General features: G+C 44.5%; 1 long non-coding RNA gene across 2 annotated transcripts; it reads right to left on the bottom strand.

Moving 5' to 3' along the window:
- Positions 1-1,976: 1,976 nt before the first annotated feature.
- On the bottom strand, positions 1,977-15,366 carry LOC113956274. Of its 2 annotated transcripts, XR_003530791.1 has the most exons (4): positions 15,270-15,366; positions 10,495-10,697; positions 8,831-8,969; positions 4,356-4,386 (listed from the first exon to the last, which is right to left on the bottom strand). It is a non-coding gene; the product is annotated as an uncharacterized LOC113956274 (long non-coding RNA). The 2 variants fall into 2 exon arrangements; XR_003530792.1 differs by lacking the exons at positions 4,356-4,386; positions 8,831-8,969 and adding an exon at positions 1,977-2,082.
- Positions 15,367-16,580: the final 1,214 nt, after the last annotated feature.

Below are 16,580 nucleotides of genomic sequence, written 5' to 3'. Positions count from 1 at the left end.
GCCCTCCAGGTTTTCTCATCCTTCTCCTGCCCCTTCCCTCCCTGGCTGCCTGCGTAGCTCTCTCCCCCTTCCCAGGGATCCGGGTGCCCAGACCCCCACCTGGATGTGCAACAGGCACCTTTCCAAGGGCTGTATGAGGTCACAGCTGGCTGCTCCAGAGGGATCTCCAGGAGGAAGGATGCTCCCTACCCCACAGTTCAACCCCAGCATTGCCCTGGGCCAGCTTTGGGGCTGAGACTAAGAGCCAGACATCCCAAGGCTTGAGACTGTTCCCAGGTGGAGTCTGGGGACAGACTGGTCTCCCAGTAGGGCACATCAATTGGGCATACTGGGATTGATGTACGAACAAGGCGTGGAGAAGGCAGCTCCAGGGGAGGACACCCTAATGAAAAGTGATGGATGCCACATACTTTGGAGACATGGAGTAGACTGAACGACCCCACAATAAATGAAGCCAACTCCACCAGGGCATCAGAATCTTGCCCCTTTGCCCTGCTGGGGTATCCCTTTGTGTTGGGCAAACTGTCACCCACGGTGAGAACAGCTGGTTAATTTACGAGACCAAAAGATGCGGTCGTGGAGTGGCCATGGGAACTCCAAAGCTCATCAATTAACCACAACCAAAAACCAGCTCAGAAACGATGACTGTGAACCAGCCACGTGGCCACAAACCACCGGGCTGCCGTGCCCAAGTGTGCAGCAAGCCCACACCAGCACCTCGGCGTCCTTCCAGCGCTGCCCCAGAGCTCACACACCATCCCATCACAGACGCCTCCTTTTCATATTTCACTTCTTCTTCTTTTTTTTTTTTTTTTTTTTTTTTTTAAGCTCAGACCTGACCCATGCATTAGAAAAGCCCAGGGATGTCACCGAAAGGACACGCACAGATAAAAGGCAGTGCTGACACGGTAATATCTCTGAGTTATTCCTATACCACTCCGAGTTTAAAAGAAACATCTGTTAGCAAGGTATTTGGACTATGAATCCATCAAAATTTGTGAAATATTGCTATCACCATTTCAAACGTATCACACTGTGTGTTATTCTTAACAAGTGAAAACAATTTTGGGAGTAGCTGCTGTGCAACTTTTTAAAGTTAAATAACATTTTCATTGAAAATACTCCAGTCTATAAACAAAGTTTACACGAGGGCCTGTATAGCTCTAAAACAGACCTCTGGATCAGGAAGAGCAACAGGCTCCCTCTTTGTGGGAGCAGTTGTGCTCTTTGTCCGAAGACCTCGCTCGGATTTTGTTGGGATCAGAGGGAGGCCGTGCTGGAAACGCTTGTCCCTGAGAAATTCAGTCCCATGGCATCCAGTGAAACCCAGATCCCAAAATTCACTTATGTAACACTGGTTAACCGTGCTCTGCGAGGAGGTGGCCAGCTGGGGCCAGAGAGCCAGGGCAGAGCAGTGTGGTTTGGGCTCTCGTAGGAGGCAAGAGCGTATTTGAGTAGCTCCTTGGTTACTAAGAAGTGTTAGTCATGGGGAAAGCTGTAGTATTTATTCCGTAAAATGTAAATACATAACCCAAACCACAAAGGAATAACCATGGATGGAAATAGTGTAGCATTTACCGAGGGAGCCGAGCTGCCTTTCTACAGAAGCTGTATTTCCTCAGCCCCATAGAGTGTAATTCACCTTGAACGGAGCTTCTGCTCCAGCCCGTGGAGTTACACATCGGCTGAACTCGGTCCAGGCACACTAAACAACCCAGTGTGTTATATATTCCAACCAAAAAAAGTGATGCCAAAACGGAGCTAAAAATACAAATGTGGAAGGTTTGAAAAGCAAACACTGCTTAATTCAGCGGTGGATGCAACTTTAAAGATCCAGGACATCAAAAATAGAAACGTTGTGTCTGTGCTCAAGGCAAGGCTCACCTCCCTCTGATTACGTGGGTGAAGGGGGGGTTGGTGGGGTTCTTGCCTGTGGTTCGGTCCCAGACCTACTTGGGGTTCTGCAGCCAGGTTTTTTCCCCTCTGTCCTCCGTGAAAAACCTTCTGGGAATCTCTGCACCTGGACAGCAAGACCATTGGTCTCCTCTGGAAGCAAATAACCAGGTCACTGGGGACCTCACCCTGCAAAGAATGGCCAGACAAAGGGGTGATTCACCCTGGGCAGACCTCGGCTGTGACAGAAGACTTTGTCAGAGGCAGCAAGAAGCCCAGGAACCGGCAGGTCTCCTGGAGCCCCAGTGCCCAGCTCTGCTCACAGAGGTCACCAGCTGAGGGGCAATTATTTGTTCTCTTTTGTTTCAACCTGGTTATCGTGGATTTGCCCAGACGTGTTCCTGATAAAATCCCAGCCACACACACACCTGACCCGTTTCCAAGTTTTGTGTGCTCAGGACCTACCAACAAGCACTGCAGGTCGGTGTTCAGCACCTCTGGAAATTAGGCCAGCTCTGTTTACAAGGAAAACTTCTCCTCTAATGGCAGCATTTCAGGAGATGCCTCTGGTCTCGGACCTTCCCAAACCAGTTCTTGCATCCTATGTTATTTTTAGAGCAGCTGCACCTTTTTTTGGGCTCTAAAGTTTGCAAACAACCCACCTTGAGGAAAAAAAAAAAATAAAAGAACTTGTCTCACCAGATTTGTGCCTGAGCAGAAACAAACCTAAAACCATAAATAAATAAATAAAGGCATATGTCAGAGACATTTTAATGACATGAATTACAGGATGCCCATAAGTGTGCTCAGATCAATTCCCTCCTACCCTTTCCTTTCAGCTGCCTAAGCTTGTCAATTAAAACAAAGGGAACTGAGCAAACAACTCCAAGGGATTATGTTTTCCAAAGTAGCTCTTCACTAAAGAGCTGGACTACGACTGGTAAAAACAAGTGCAGCTGCTTGAATGGTGAAAGGAACATTTTTTACAACCACTCTGAGATTTTCATGATTTCTCTGAGTGCTTCAGAGCTGGCCTGTTCTACCAGAATTTTCTGCCTCCTCTTGAATAAATAAATTCATACTTCTCCTAAAACACAGGACTGGGCCCAGCTTGGACTCTATTTCTGCTTTACATTAAAGTGTCTCTGCTGAGGTGTCAGGACCACGTCTAGAACCACTCCTGAGCTAAGAGGAGAATCAGGTTCAGCATTGCTGTTTTATTCCAAACAGGGTTTTGGTTTTTTTGGGTTTTTTTTCTACAAATCCCTACAAAAACACTGTGTGGGAACATTAAAATAATGCAGTTCTAAAAAGGAAGTCTTTGGTAATCAGACACATGGCAGTTGAAACAGTAGGATTGTCTGCTCTTTCCTGTTTTTAAGGATGATTTTTATTGTTTGAAGAGCGCTATTAAAAGGTTGAGTGTCCCACGCAGGGAGAACCTTAAATTGCTGTTACTTGATTTGTTCACTTTGTCACTATCCAAAGATCCCCAAGACTGAGCAAGGCTAGAAATGTTCATACAGGGAGTGTCTGTCTTCTGCTGCAAGACTCTGAGATCTCTGCTGATAAATATTGTTTCTTTAGAGATGCTGGTGCCTCAAAACTAGAAGGTTTCTTTCAGGTTGGAAGCTCTTTCAGGTTAGACTCCAGGAAGAATTCCTTCATGGAAAGTGTGGTTAGGCATTGGAATGGGCTGCCCATGGAGGTGATGGAATTACCATCCCTGGAGGTGTTCAAGAAATGACTTGGTGCTCTGGTCTAGTTGACAAGGTGGTGATGGGTCAAAGGTTGGACCTGATGATCTTGGAGCTCTTTTCCAGCCTTAATGATCCTGGAATTCCGTGATTAAGAAGTGCTTCAGCAACACAACTCATGAAATGAAGGTAGAGCCCTTTTAATAGTCTGTTGTGAACATTCTCCTGAAGTGTGTTAGAAACACATCTGTTTTAAAATCATCTACACATCGACTGGTTTCCTCAGTTGATGTTACAAGAAGAATACGCACTGATCTCATGCAGCTTTTGGAAAGAATCCTTACCTTTAGCCCATAATAACTGTATTACTCCCCACTCCATCAAAGCCCCAACCCTGAGAAGCAAGGGGGACCTCCAGAAGGCGAAGAACACATTCCTCCTGCTCTGAAATTGTGGCTGGTACTAATAAAGACCATCATTCCTCTAACGAGCGCCATCCGGCCATATGGCCATCGGAGATAAGCAGATTCGTTTTGGATCTGATGAGTCATGAATACTTCTGGAGAATACCACAAGTGCTGGCAGCTCCCTGGCCTTGCAAACCACTCCAGTGTGTCTCTAGTACTGATATGTGGCTCTGTCTGAGTCCTGCTGAGACTCTGATATTTCCACACAACCGCAGGGTGCCGACATTTGTCTTTGTCCCTTTAATTGTAGCTTGAGATCTGCCATCAGTAGAAGCTTCAATGATCTCAGACACTACTCCAAGGTGTAAATAAGCAGAGCAGGACATCTGCTGCAGAAACAGTTCACACCAGCTCTATTAGACTTTCAGCAATAGCAAAGGACTTTACAGGCAGGTGTCATTGCAAGTGCTGGGAAATGTCAGCACGTGGATGAATTTTGAATTTGTTGATGTGAACATCCTCACCTCAAAGCAGAGAGGAAGGATTCTGCCATGGGCTCCCTGTTGGGAAACATGGATATGCCCTGTGGCCTCCATCTTCAGCAATAATAAACTGGTGGGGCTTGTTTGTATCAGTTGCCTGGTGACAAGGTGAATGCTCACAATTAATCATCATTCTTAGAAAGTGCTCACTGATCAAACTTACACAGTGGGTGTGGATGAGCAGAGCATGAGCCTCCCACAGACACAAAAAAGATGGTTTCTGAAGGAAAGACTCCTGCTCATACAATCATCAAATATGCTGAGTTCGAAGGGACCCACAAGGATCATCCAGGGCCATCCTGGCCCTGCACAGGACACCTCAACAATCCCACCCTGCCCCTGAGAGAATTGTCCAAACATTCCTGGAGTTCTGGCAGCCCTGGGGCAAGAACCTTTTCCTCATATCCAGCCTAAACATCCCCTGACACAGCTGCAGTCCTTCCTGGCAAACCTTTTAGCAGGACCTACTTAACGACAGCACGTCAAGGCTCTCTGTTCTATAATTGATAAAGCAAGCTAACGAGTAAGGTGTTAGCTGGGTTTATTTTCAAGGTAGAGACATTCTTACTTACTGTTACCTGCTCTGCTTCCTTCTAGGGCAAAGAAAAACCAGTGTCAGCAGAATCAAAGCCCACCTCCTCTCCCAAACAGCTATGACCCAAAAGCACCTGAGCAAGGGCACAGTTTGTGCCAACAGCAGCAAAGCCTGATTTAATTTCTGTCTCTTTTCTAAATAAACAATTATTTGTTTTCCCCTCCACTGCTTCCATCATACACAGGCACTGACTCAGCAGCCCAAAGGGGGACTTTAGCTACCTGGGAAGTTCAAAGGCCATAGATTTGGTGCAGTGCTGCAAGTACTGGGATGCCTAAAGGAAGGTTGGCTTAATGATGAAGGAGTTAATTCGGACTTCAGAAGGTCTAGGTTCAGCTTTGTGCTTCTGTGGCAGTGGCTGAATCACCAGGAACCTACTTTATCCAAGTGGCTAAGCATATGCTAAACAGTGAAGAGTAATTAAAAAACATGGAGGCAATTAGAACTAAAGGCATGTCAGAGCCTCCGCTCTGGAAGAACAAGAGCATTTTGCGCCATTCTCCGAAATTAATAAAAAATAAACTTTAATTCTAAACAGGTCCTCAAATTCCAACCTGACAAACAAAAGGCTTTCAAACCATTTCAGCAGGACTTCAGCCCCTGGGAACATATTGGAAGAGTAACATGACATGGAGACTCCATATGATCCCTCCCTTACAGCACTTGGAACAAAGGTTGTACCGCCCCATCCATCATGGAGAGACACTCAGTGATTCACCTCTCATCCATGGCAGAAGAAGAAGAAGAAGGGAAGAAGAAGCAAAACCGACCATGCCTGGAAACGAGAGATTAAACACACTGTAGTTTCCAGCATTTTCCAGAAATAGCCATCAGGGCTTTACATTACTGGCTGGCAGCCTGTGAACTGAAGGGAGGCCAATTTCTTGACCTGCAGGTTTCAATGCAAAGACAGTCTGTCCTCCCTGATACCTTATCCAAACCATGTGGGCAAACCAGCGCTGTACGTGTGTTCCGTGCGTGTCTAATCCCACAGGCAAACCAGCCTTTCTATTAAAGGATGTTTTCAGGATCTACACTTCTTTTATTTCTTGAAATACCAGTCACCAAACACCTTATGGAGGGATAAAACTGAGGAACTGGCTCATCAAAAAAAAAAAAAAAAAAAAAAAGAGGAGAAGAGGGACTTTTAGGAAAGGAATATCTAAAAGTCAGTTCGAAGAGGGGAAAAAAACTGAAATGGTAAAAAGGAAGCAAGTCTGGAGACATCCCATATCTCACTCCCTCTTACATATGAAGGGACCTCGGAAGTGAGGGGGTGCTCACCCCCACAGAGCTCCACCTGGGCAGAGGGTTTATGGACCCCAGAGGATCAGCAGGAAGACAGAGCAGGAGAGAAAACCGATATGGGAAAGAAGTGAAAACCAAGAAGGCAAATTCGGTCTGGGCAAAGGGCCAAGGCAAGGCCAAGTGCAATTCTAGAAAACAGGACCGAAGCCAGAGGCCCCAAGGTGTCATGACAGGCTCGCACTAGTCTGCAGTGACAACCCAGAATGACACACCTGGCAGGTGCACAGCATCCCCCAGACATGAAGAGAAACAGCCCTAAACCTGGATTTTTGAACAAAAGTCCCAGGACGGAGGGTCTAAACCAGCAGTTCCTACTTGAGCAGGATCTGGGTTTAGCACAGCACTGGTATCTCCCAGTCCCAGCCCTCTGGGCACACTGGAGTCACACACTGATGTTACACTTTGAGTCAGGGAAAGCAGAACTAAGTCAGAGCTATTTCCCTGAGGACCTGTTTGTTCCCCTGGTTGCACCCTGCATTCCTGCCTGTTCCACCTCTGTCCTGCTGACTCTGCTGCCTTTTCCCACCCTCTGTACACATACCTGATAGAACAACAAGCCTCAGAACCAGGTATTGTGTGCACCACCACACCCCAGTTCGAAGAAATATTGCAGAAAGCAAATGTGCAACGTCATTTATAAAATTGGCATCAGCTTACAAACGTTCCTCACAAAGACCCAACACGGAGGTAAGTCCATGGCTGCCAAAAAGTCACCTGTCCTGCCTCCAGAAGCCCTCAGCAAGTCACTTCATATCCCATCATTCCTTCCCTACATAACACTTGGTGCAGAGGCAAAGTGGGCAGGAAATCCTGCTGTCCATCCACTCCAGACCACGCTGAGTATGGGAAGGGCAGAAGAGAAGCTGAGTGGGGTTGGGGCTTAAGGGACTGCAAGATAAAAATGAGGTGGATTAAGGCAGGATTTGAGGAGCAGAGGATAAAATGAGAAGGTCAAAGAGGACTTAGAGTCCATGAGTATTGTCTTGAGTCAGGCACAGTGGAGACAAACCCCAGATCCAAAGCACAAATTTGCAGCCATGAAAGGTGAGCTTGACAGAATCTCTCTCAGTGGGGTGCCATGAGAGGTGCCATTTAACAGAACAAGAAAGCAATGGCTTTAAGCTGAAGGAGGATAAATTTAGATTAGATATTAGGAAGAAATTCTTCCCTCTGAGGGTGGTGAGGCCCTGGCACAGGTTGCCCAGAGAAGCTGTGGCTGCCCCAGCCCTGGAAGGGTCCAAGGCCAGGTTGGAGCAATCTGGGATAGTGGAAGGTGTCTCTGCCCATGGCAAGGGGATGGTCTTTAAGGTCCCTTCCAAACCAAACCATTCTTGGATTCTACAAGGCAGCTCAGACTTGCAAAGCTGCCATGTGGTTCATTTCCCTCTCTTGGCACCACTGGCAGCCACCAGAACAGCCACCATTCCTTTTTCAAGGGTTCCCCAGTTGGTAAGTCACCAAGAGCCCATGAGGAGACCACCACAGAGGAGGTGCCTTGAAATGAATGGCACAACTGGATCACTTCCATCTTGTTTTCTGCTGGGGGAGATGCACTGGAAGCAGGTGCCTGAATATATCTACAGGCTTGAGAATGGCTATGATTTGGGGGCTGAACAAGAGCCTCCAGAAATTTGGAGACCTAACCAGTGTGTTTATACTTGCAGGAGGTGCACAGCTCTGCTGCCCAGGGGTATCTCCCAGTCCACTCTCCACCCTTTCCAGAACACAGAATTTATCTCACCTCACATCATCCCTTCCCTGTCCACACAGAACCACCCTCCTGGGCAAAAAATCCTTTCACCCAAGCCAGCAAAACTCAAAGTCCAGTCTGAAATAAACAACCCAACCAAAACGAAACAAAAAACCACAGCCAGTGGACAGAAGGCATTTTTAAAATAAAAACTAAGCAAAGGCTGGGCTCTGTTCTGTTGCTCAAGGTATGTAAATGCTCTGTTCCTGCATTTCAGACTCTTCCCAGCAACAGGGCTCCCAAAGCACTTTGTCTCTTCAGGGTGAGCAGCTCCATGTCTCCCATGGCAGAGGGCACACAGAGTGATCTGGTTCGTGTTACTGAGCAGGATCAGATGATAGATGAAGATCCATGATGCTGAGCAGCAGCTCACAGGTCAAAGTCTTTTCCTTCTGTCTGAAAATCCTCCTGCACCTTTCTTTTCCAAAGTAAGTAGAGGCCCTTCATTCTCCAAAGACTTTCGTTGCTACCAAGCTTTATGTACTTACACATCCCTGCAAGAGCAAGATTTTAGCACAAGGGCATTGGCTCAGTATGTTTCAGCTCACATGATTTTTTTTAGAATCAATTCTCTTGCAAAACTGTTCATTTTACTGGCTTGTGAGACAAAAATAGTAAATCCAGCCAAAAAAACCTACCCTGCATCCCTGCATCTTAGGAAATGCAGATTTGTCACTTTTCAGTCTCTTTGTATGCTGTTCAATTTTCCTCTGTAATTTTATGCTGCTCAAACATCCAGTGACCTAAATGGTCCCAAGAAAGAAGAATTAGCTTCCTCTGGGGAAAAAAAAAAAAAAGAAAAAAAAAAGATAGGTGTTTATTAGCAATTTAACTTACCTGACTTGTTTAAAGTGTCATCAGAATGCAACCACCTACTTTCTTTTCTTCATTTTCACTTGATATCCAAGATTTGCTTGAATTGAGAATGTCTAAAGCCTCAGGCATGATCCTGGGTGTTCTCAAGACTTAAATGCCACTGCTTAAAGAGTTAAAGATCTAGATGGCTGCACTAAGAGGATGATAAACTAATCACTCAGTCACTGCTGGTGAGCCTGGTGTCATTTACTGAAACGTGGAATGCATTTAACAATGTAAGAGAAACTCCATGAAGTGCAAAAGCCAAAGATGATTGTTTGATTGTCAGGGTTTACTTTGGAGAAAGTCCTCAGTCTAATTACCTAAGTTTGAGCAATAGAAGTATTTTTACCCTCCTTGAAGAAATTAACATCTTCCTTTCAAGTCAATGGGTTGATTTGGGTTTTTTTTAATGCTACTAAGGACTGCAGATTCTATTCAGGGGACTACAAAAAAATCTAAGATGGGGGTTAGGTAGGAGAAATAATTCTTCCAGGGAACAAGTAAGAAATGTTTCCTATGACTATAATCATGAGAAAAGTAGAAATAATAATTAGAATACTAGTACTGCACCTCTACCTGCTGATTTGTGTCTTCCAGTTCTGTGAAATGACTGAAAAGGACAGGTCTTGGCACTCAACAGAAATACATATCCAAAAGCCAGGCTCTGGTTTGGTGTTATTGTGAAAAAATGCTTTAAATCCTTTTGCCTGCAATCTTTGAACCATGAAGGAAGAGAAAGACCAGGTCCAATATTTCGGGTTTGCATTTTAGGATTTAGTGAACATTGGCATTTTTTTCTCTAGCTTTAAAATCAGTTAAAGACCAAGATACCAAACATGAATAAAACATTAATGGGATTTTGTGTAGCTCACCCAGTGAGCATCCAAACTGCAAATAATATCACTTTATTCTCTTTGACTCTATTAAACTTAGAACAGGACAACTCCATTGTGCTGGCAGTTGGTACAGAACCCTTTCCCAACATACCAAACCCCAGAGCTGCTGTCAGTGGATACCACCAGAAGTTTTTCACTGATGGGAAAGTAAGGCCTGGAGTGACAGAGCAAAATGAAGGTGTGACCATAACTCCTCACTGTAGATCAGTGTCACTCTGACCCAGCAATAACAGCCAGTGCAGTGACATCAGCACGTACTGACAGCTAATCCATCTCCCAGAGACTCTGGATGGGTGCTCTGATGTGGCCACAGCACATCCTTGCACACCAATGTCAATTTGACCTGGTAAACACAAGTAATAATAGAAGAGGAAGCAATATCAGCTTAGCAAGCCTTAACTGCTTACCAGTTCTCCAGAGACTCTCGTGGGCACTCTGCTCCCTAGCTGGGACAAAGCTTGTCCCATGGCCCTGGTACTGTGACCCAAATGACTTCCAAGGAGGAGGAGGAGAAGGAGGAGGCAGAAACACTTTCTAATGACACCTACCTTCATGACAAGCCTGACAAGATGCCATATGATCATTTTCCCTACTGGGTGATGGCTGATGGCTCAGGCAGTTCTGCTGACCTTGGTTAGCACAGTCTCTGAAGAAGTGAGGAAAGCTTCAGCCTGACCCACAGGATCAAAATCCAGGTGTATGGGTGGAAATTCAGCTGGTCAAACAGAGAAGTCTCCGGCATTGTCTCATCCTGAAATGAACATCAAAAATAGATCAGATTGCTCTCAAGCAGTGGCTATTTCCCTGCCTAAAAAGAGAATCCAAATGAGTAAGTCAGGTGTTGCTGTAGAGACCATAGAGATCTAAAGGCAGCAAAGATAAATGCTATTCAAAGGAACCTGCTGTTCCTGTTGTGTAAACCTTTCCCTCTACAAAGAGGCAACATTTTCCTGAGGAACTGTGGGACAACACTTACCTCACTGCATTGTGTGAAAGACAGGGCAAACACTTTGAGATCAGTGGGACCAAGAAATGTTTTTTTACAAGGGCCTGGAGTGACAGGACAAGGGGGAATGGCTTTAAACTGACAGAGGGAGGGGTTATATTGGAGATTAGGAAGAAATTCTTGTCTCTGAGGGTGGTGAGGCACTGACACAGGTTGCTCAGAGAAGCTGTGGCTGCCCCATCCCTCGAAGTGTTCAAGGCCAGGATGGATGAGGCTTGGAACAACCTGGTGTAGTGGAAGGTGTCCCTGTCCATGGCAGAGGGTGGAATGAGATGAGCTTTAAGGTCCCTTCCAACCCAAACCATTCTGGGATTTTATCGTAAGAACTGGGGAACTTTCGAAATACACTCGCAGCTCCACAGACCACAATTGTTACTGCAGAGAAAACTGTTTCTACTTCATCTGTATGTGCATGATTTTAAGATCTGAAAAACTGCTGCTCTCGTACTTCTCAGCAGCTAATAAAAACCCTTGTTAGCAACATCTGGATACAAGATAAGGGAACCTTGCAAAGAAACATGAGGTATTCAACAGGTTTCTGCAGTGGGTTCATCGTCAGTTCTCTGAGGACTTTGCTCCAAAATCCACTGAGGTGTTGGGGTGTTTTTCCATTGACTTCATTGGGCTCTGAACCAAGAAGTAAAGCCTCCCTGCTGTGGTTTGGACATTTATTTGTGTTTGATCTGTAATAGGATCTTTCATTTCTCTTATTCCTGTAAAAACAAATAAAGTCAGAGCACAAGAAAGCAACTAAACACGTGCTTAGCTTTAAGCATATCCCTAAACCCATTCAGTTAAAGTCCTTAATTCTAGGGAGTCCTGGGAAAGAAAAGCACATGCTTAAAGTTAAACACGTGCTTGGGGTCTTTGCTAATTAGTGATGGCCCTATGTCTCACACAAATCTCATCTTAGAGCATCTGGGATTTTAGGGTCCATATGGGAGAAATTACATGGAGACCATCTCAGAAGTGCAAATTTTAGTATTGCATCTGATGCTGGAAGCCTGCCTTTAATGCCTTTAAGATTGATCCTGTTACAACACCATTTACAACTGGTTGAGGGAAGTAGAGTTCCTTAGATATTTGTAAAAATGAGAACACCTAAAACCAGAACCTTTCCTTGGCTATTACTACAACACCGTCCCATCAGGATGACCTAACTTAGCAAAGCAGAACTGCTTTTTGGAATGGATGTGCTTAGTGGCACCTCAAGAGCAGAAGAGTCTCACTTCAGCCAAAGTACTGTCCCTGGCCTCCTTCACTCTGCTTAGAGGAAGCACTCATGCATCCTCTAGAGTTTGGCTCTTGGAAGATAAGTGAGCCTTTACCTTTGGGTCAGACAGAAAATGGAAGAGCATTCCCAGTAGTCTGCACAGAGCTAAAAGCATTTTTCTTCACCACACCGTGATTATTTTGGACCTTTGCTAAAGTGTGAGAACTCTCAGCTATCTTGATCACAGACAAGGCCTGAATTTAATATGTCTGACAGGTCAAATCAATGCTGTCTCTGGTGAGAGGACACTTGGGAAGTTTCTTCACAAAACACATGCCAGCTAACAGGAAACCTCTCACCTTTCAAAATCTCCTCTGCCAGGACAGGAACTTGTCTCTCTGTGGCTCCCAAACTCCATCTCTTCTAATGCATCTTCCCGAACTCCTTTTCAAGGTGCATCAGTGCACTCAACTTCAGATGCTCTTGGACTTTCATCTCTCTCTATAAAATTTTATGCTGTCCCATGTTTATAGGTTCATTGTTCTGCAGCCTGAACAACAAGGCCATGTTTCTGTGTCCATTAGTGAGGGATTTGGATCAGATGTTAGCACACAACACTTCTCTCAGCTTAGCCAAAGCAGGCAGCCTAGTGCTCCCACTGGCTTTACTATTTATACAGGCTGTGGAAAGACAGGTGATATCTGAACCCTGCATAAAGCCTTCAGAGGAATATTTTTTGAATGCTTTACATCATGTGGCTGCAGTGTCTTTGATCTGAAACTAGATTTACCACAGCTTCACACTTATCTCTGAGGAACAGAGAAATGGTGAGTCGATGCATCAACCATCCAAACCACCAAGAACAAAAGGCTGCTGCAGGCTGTGCTTGCCTTGGAGCCTTGTCCTCCACAATCTGGGGTCTAGATAAACACCTAAAATAACCTCAGCCCAGCCCATGGTGTTTTAAGGATGGAAAGGAGGATAAACACAGGGAACTTCTCTTGGGTCCTTCTGCAGCCCCAGTTTTTAACATGGCAATCTCCTCAACTCCTTCACTCTTCAGTGCCAAAGACCCAGCTCATAGTGACTCCATAGAAGAGATCAAAATTTTGTAAGAGACATCAGATCCCCCTTCTCTCGACCACAAAACAGCAGACCCAAAGCAAAAGGTCCCAGGATGTCCATCCAACAATAATCCATTTCCAGTCACTGGCCCTAAACTCTGAGGCACCCTCCTAAATCAGCTGTTGCACAAATATAATGTCCTGATCGCAGAATTACTGTAGTTTACGGCCTGCTGGATCAATATCTTGATCCAACACTTTTGTGAACCCTTACTCTGTGACAGCTATTCCCTCTTCCCTCAGTTTCATGATCTAGTCAGTGGTCAAGGCAAGGTAGAGCTTTTAAAAGGACTTGGTTTGAGGTATTTGGTCATGAGTGGGATGTTACACAGAGACTAATAACCCACAGAGCTGATGAAGAGGACAAGTTAGATTTCTGGGCTCCAGTAGATTCCTGCACTGAGGGATGGCTGAACAGGGGAGCAGCAGGAGTCTTCTCCTTGTCAAAAAATCACTCTTATAGAGAAAAACAGTGGCAATCCTTAGGCCAGTCTTTTCTACAAGATGGATTTTCAGCTGGACTACAGCCTTGGATGGTTTTTGCAGCTGAAACAGTTGTACTGGTATTTCCAATGTTCTCCAAGCAGCCCATGTAATAAAGGAGAATATTACAAGCAAAACAGAAGGTAAATACTCATCAGCATCTTCTGTGCTGAGTCTCTGATTGCATGAAATGTCCAAGAGTTATGATCCACTCTTCAACCATTTTTTGGGGATGGCTTACATAACTTGTTGGAGAACAAGGGTTGATATCACTGCTGGAAAGTGATTTTAGAAAGTCTGCATGAAGGACAATTTAAAATTACCTCTCTGGTACCTTCCCAATGCTTTCCCAGAGACCACTCTGCTTACAGCCTGTGGACATGGAATCCTGTCTTCCTTCTGGTGGCAAATATGTAAAAAAGTTTCCCAAGAAAATTGGGCAAAGAAAATTGTGTTCAATGTACTTCCTAAACCCAAAGAAGAATGGAAGGCTGTACTCTCAGTAGACCTCAGAAAATTCACTTCTTTCACCACCAGATTCCTGTTCCCAATGCTAACTCTAACCTCTCTGTTTCCCTTCCTTTCCACACAAGATTGATTCACAGAACTTGATTTAAAGGATGTTTATTTCCATAACAAAAATGATCAGGGGTCTAGAAAACATGACCTATGAGGAAAGATTGAAAGAATTGGGTTTGTTTAGTCTAGAGAAGAAAAGACTGAGGGGGAGACATGATAACAGCCTTCAACTATGTAAAAGGTTGATGCAGATAGGAAGGTAATAAATTGTTCTCTGTGTCCACTGGGTATAAGACAAGAAATAATGGGTTTAAATTGCAGCAAGGAGGATATAGGTCAAACATTAGACACGTTTCCTAAGAGGAAGGACAGGTGAGAACTGGAATAAATTAGTCAAGGAGCTACAGACTCTCCTGTCCCCAGGAATGGCTCAAACCTGGCAAATCTTGCCTCAGGGTAGAGGGATAGACCATCTCTCAAGGTCCTCTCTGCCCATTTTCCTACTTGTCTGTATTTATACCAGCCAAAATGATCAAAAATATCTTTGTTCCATAGAAAGGAAAGAGAAAACCTTTCTTGAACCACCACCCCCCTCTCCCCCTGGAGGTTTTTACTGCTGGTTTTATCTATAGTTACAGTGTATTTGAAGGCATCCACATTTCTTTCTATTTAAGCAATTAACTAAAGGACTATTTTGACAGATCCACCCCGCCTGCACATGTTTTCTCTAATGGTTCATGCCATAAAATGATATGTCAGCACCCTGTTCAAAAGCTTTCCCCCAGGTGAGAGGTGCAGGACTCCCAGACAAGTAAATCCTGTCCTATCTGGACCCAGCCAGTGAGAACATCATCTGACTGAGGGAGGTTCCTCCACCTCAGGTCCTCGGGTCTCATGTACAGCCACAACTGTACATACCACACCCCACACTCTGCTTAAAATGAGTGTTTTCCAGGAAACATATGGAATTTCACTCACAGAGCAGGCACTGATGGGTAACTTTGGCAGGCAGGATCCCTCTCCTCCCGAGGTAGGAAGCTCAACCCCACAGCATGGATTGAGTTTGGATTCTCTACTCCAACTCTGCTTGTACCAGTTGTGTCAACCCCTCCAGTTCACCTCCGGTGCAAAGGACAACAGAGTAAAAACGCAACCTCTCTGTCCAGTGAAAAAAACCAGAAATATAATTATTCAATGTTGAAGGAAATCTCCATGTTTATGCCTCAAGCAAACCAGGGTGGTTCCAGAACATGGAAAGGTTAAACATTAAGCTCCAAAGTAGAAGACAGTAATTAATCTTCAAATCTGTCTTTCCCTCTTCCCCCCATTCCCACTCTGTCCAAAGGGTCTGATGCTATGGACAGCAAGGAGATATTTTTTTCTTTAGGCATTGAACTTTACAGAAGCAAAATGGTTCTGGATCCGCTCATGATTTTTTTTGTGTCATCTGCAGAACAAAATTATCCAACCTGAGGCACAACATCTTCTGCCATTTACACCTTAATAAAGCTTTTGTGACGCAGGTTCTTCATTATTTTATTTTTCAAATGGCATTAAAATTAACTTACCTGTGGAACTTTTTTTACTTAAGGACAACAATCACAATTCAGTCTGATAAAAATGTTTCATGTAGCTGTCCCAGACACCATAAAACATAGTTTTAGAGTGGTCAAGCTTAAAGTTTTACTTGTGTCAAGTCCAATGACAATTTACCCTCCCTAAAAAAGGAAAAAAAAAACCAAACAGAAAAAACAAACCAAGCCACAAAAAAAAAAAAAAAAAGGCAAGAATATTTGTATGAATCTATTTTAGATGTTCTCATTTTTCACCTGAAATGAATTTTTTTAATTGTTAGCCTAACTGCATTTCTAATGTGTTTTATGCATACACACATCCCCATGTGTATGCAACCCACCAAAATTTAATTACAGGTCGATTAAACATTTAGGATGGCACCAAGAGTTTTTTGGGGTTTTTTTGAGAGAACTTCCTTTCTCCCCAAGTTCTTGCTATTAAAACATGTGCAGACATCAATGCCACACAACGTTCCACAAAAGGTGTGCTTCCTTTTGTTTCCAGCTCAACTTCCCATCAAAAAGCTGTGAATCCTACAGGTCCTGCTCGACTGGGCTGGTCTGATAACAGGGTTTGTCTCCATCTGCTGGTGTTTCAGCTTTTAGTGCCTCAAATGTCTGAAAATACTAATATTTTCGAAAAGATTTGATAAATCCAGGAGATGTTCCTCACTCAGTTCTCTTATTCCTAATTATTACTACTGTGACCAAGTGT

Source organism: Corapipo altera, unplaced genomic scaffold, assembly GCF_003945725.1.
Source record: "Corapipo altera isolate COAL_440 unplaced genomic scaffold, ASM394572v1 169, whole genome shotgun sequence".
NCBI classification, from domain to species: domain Eukaryota; kingdom Metazoa; phylum Chordata; class Aves; order Passeriformes; family Pipridae; genus Corapipo; species Corapipo altera.
The sequence above is the reverse complement of the archived record's forward strand: the minus strand, read 5'-3'. Positions and strand labels throughout refer to the sequence as shown.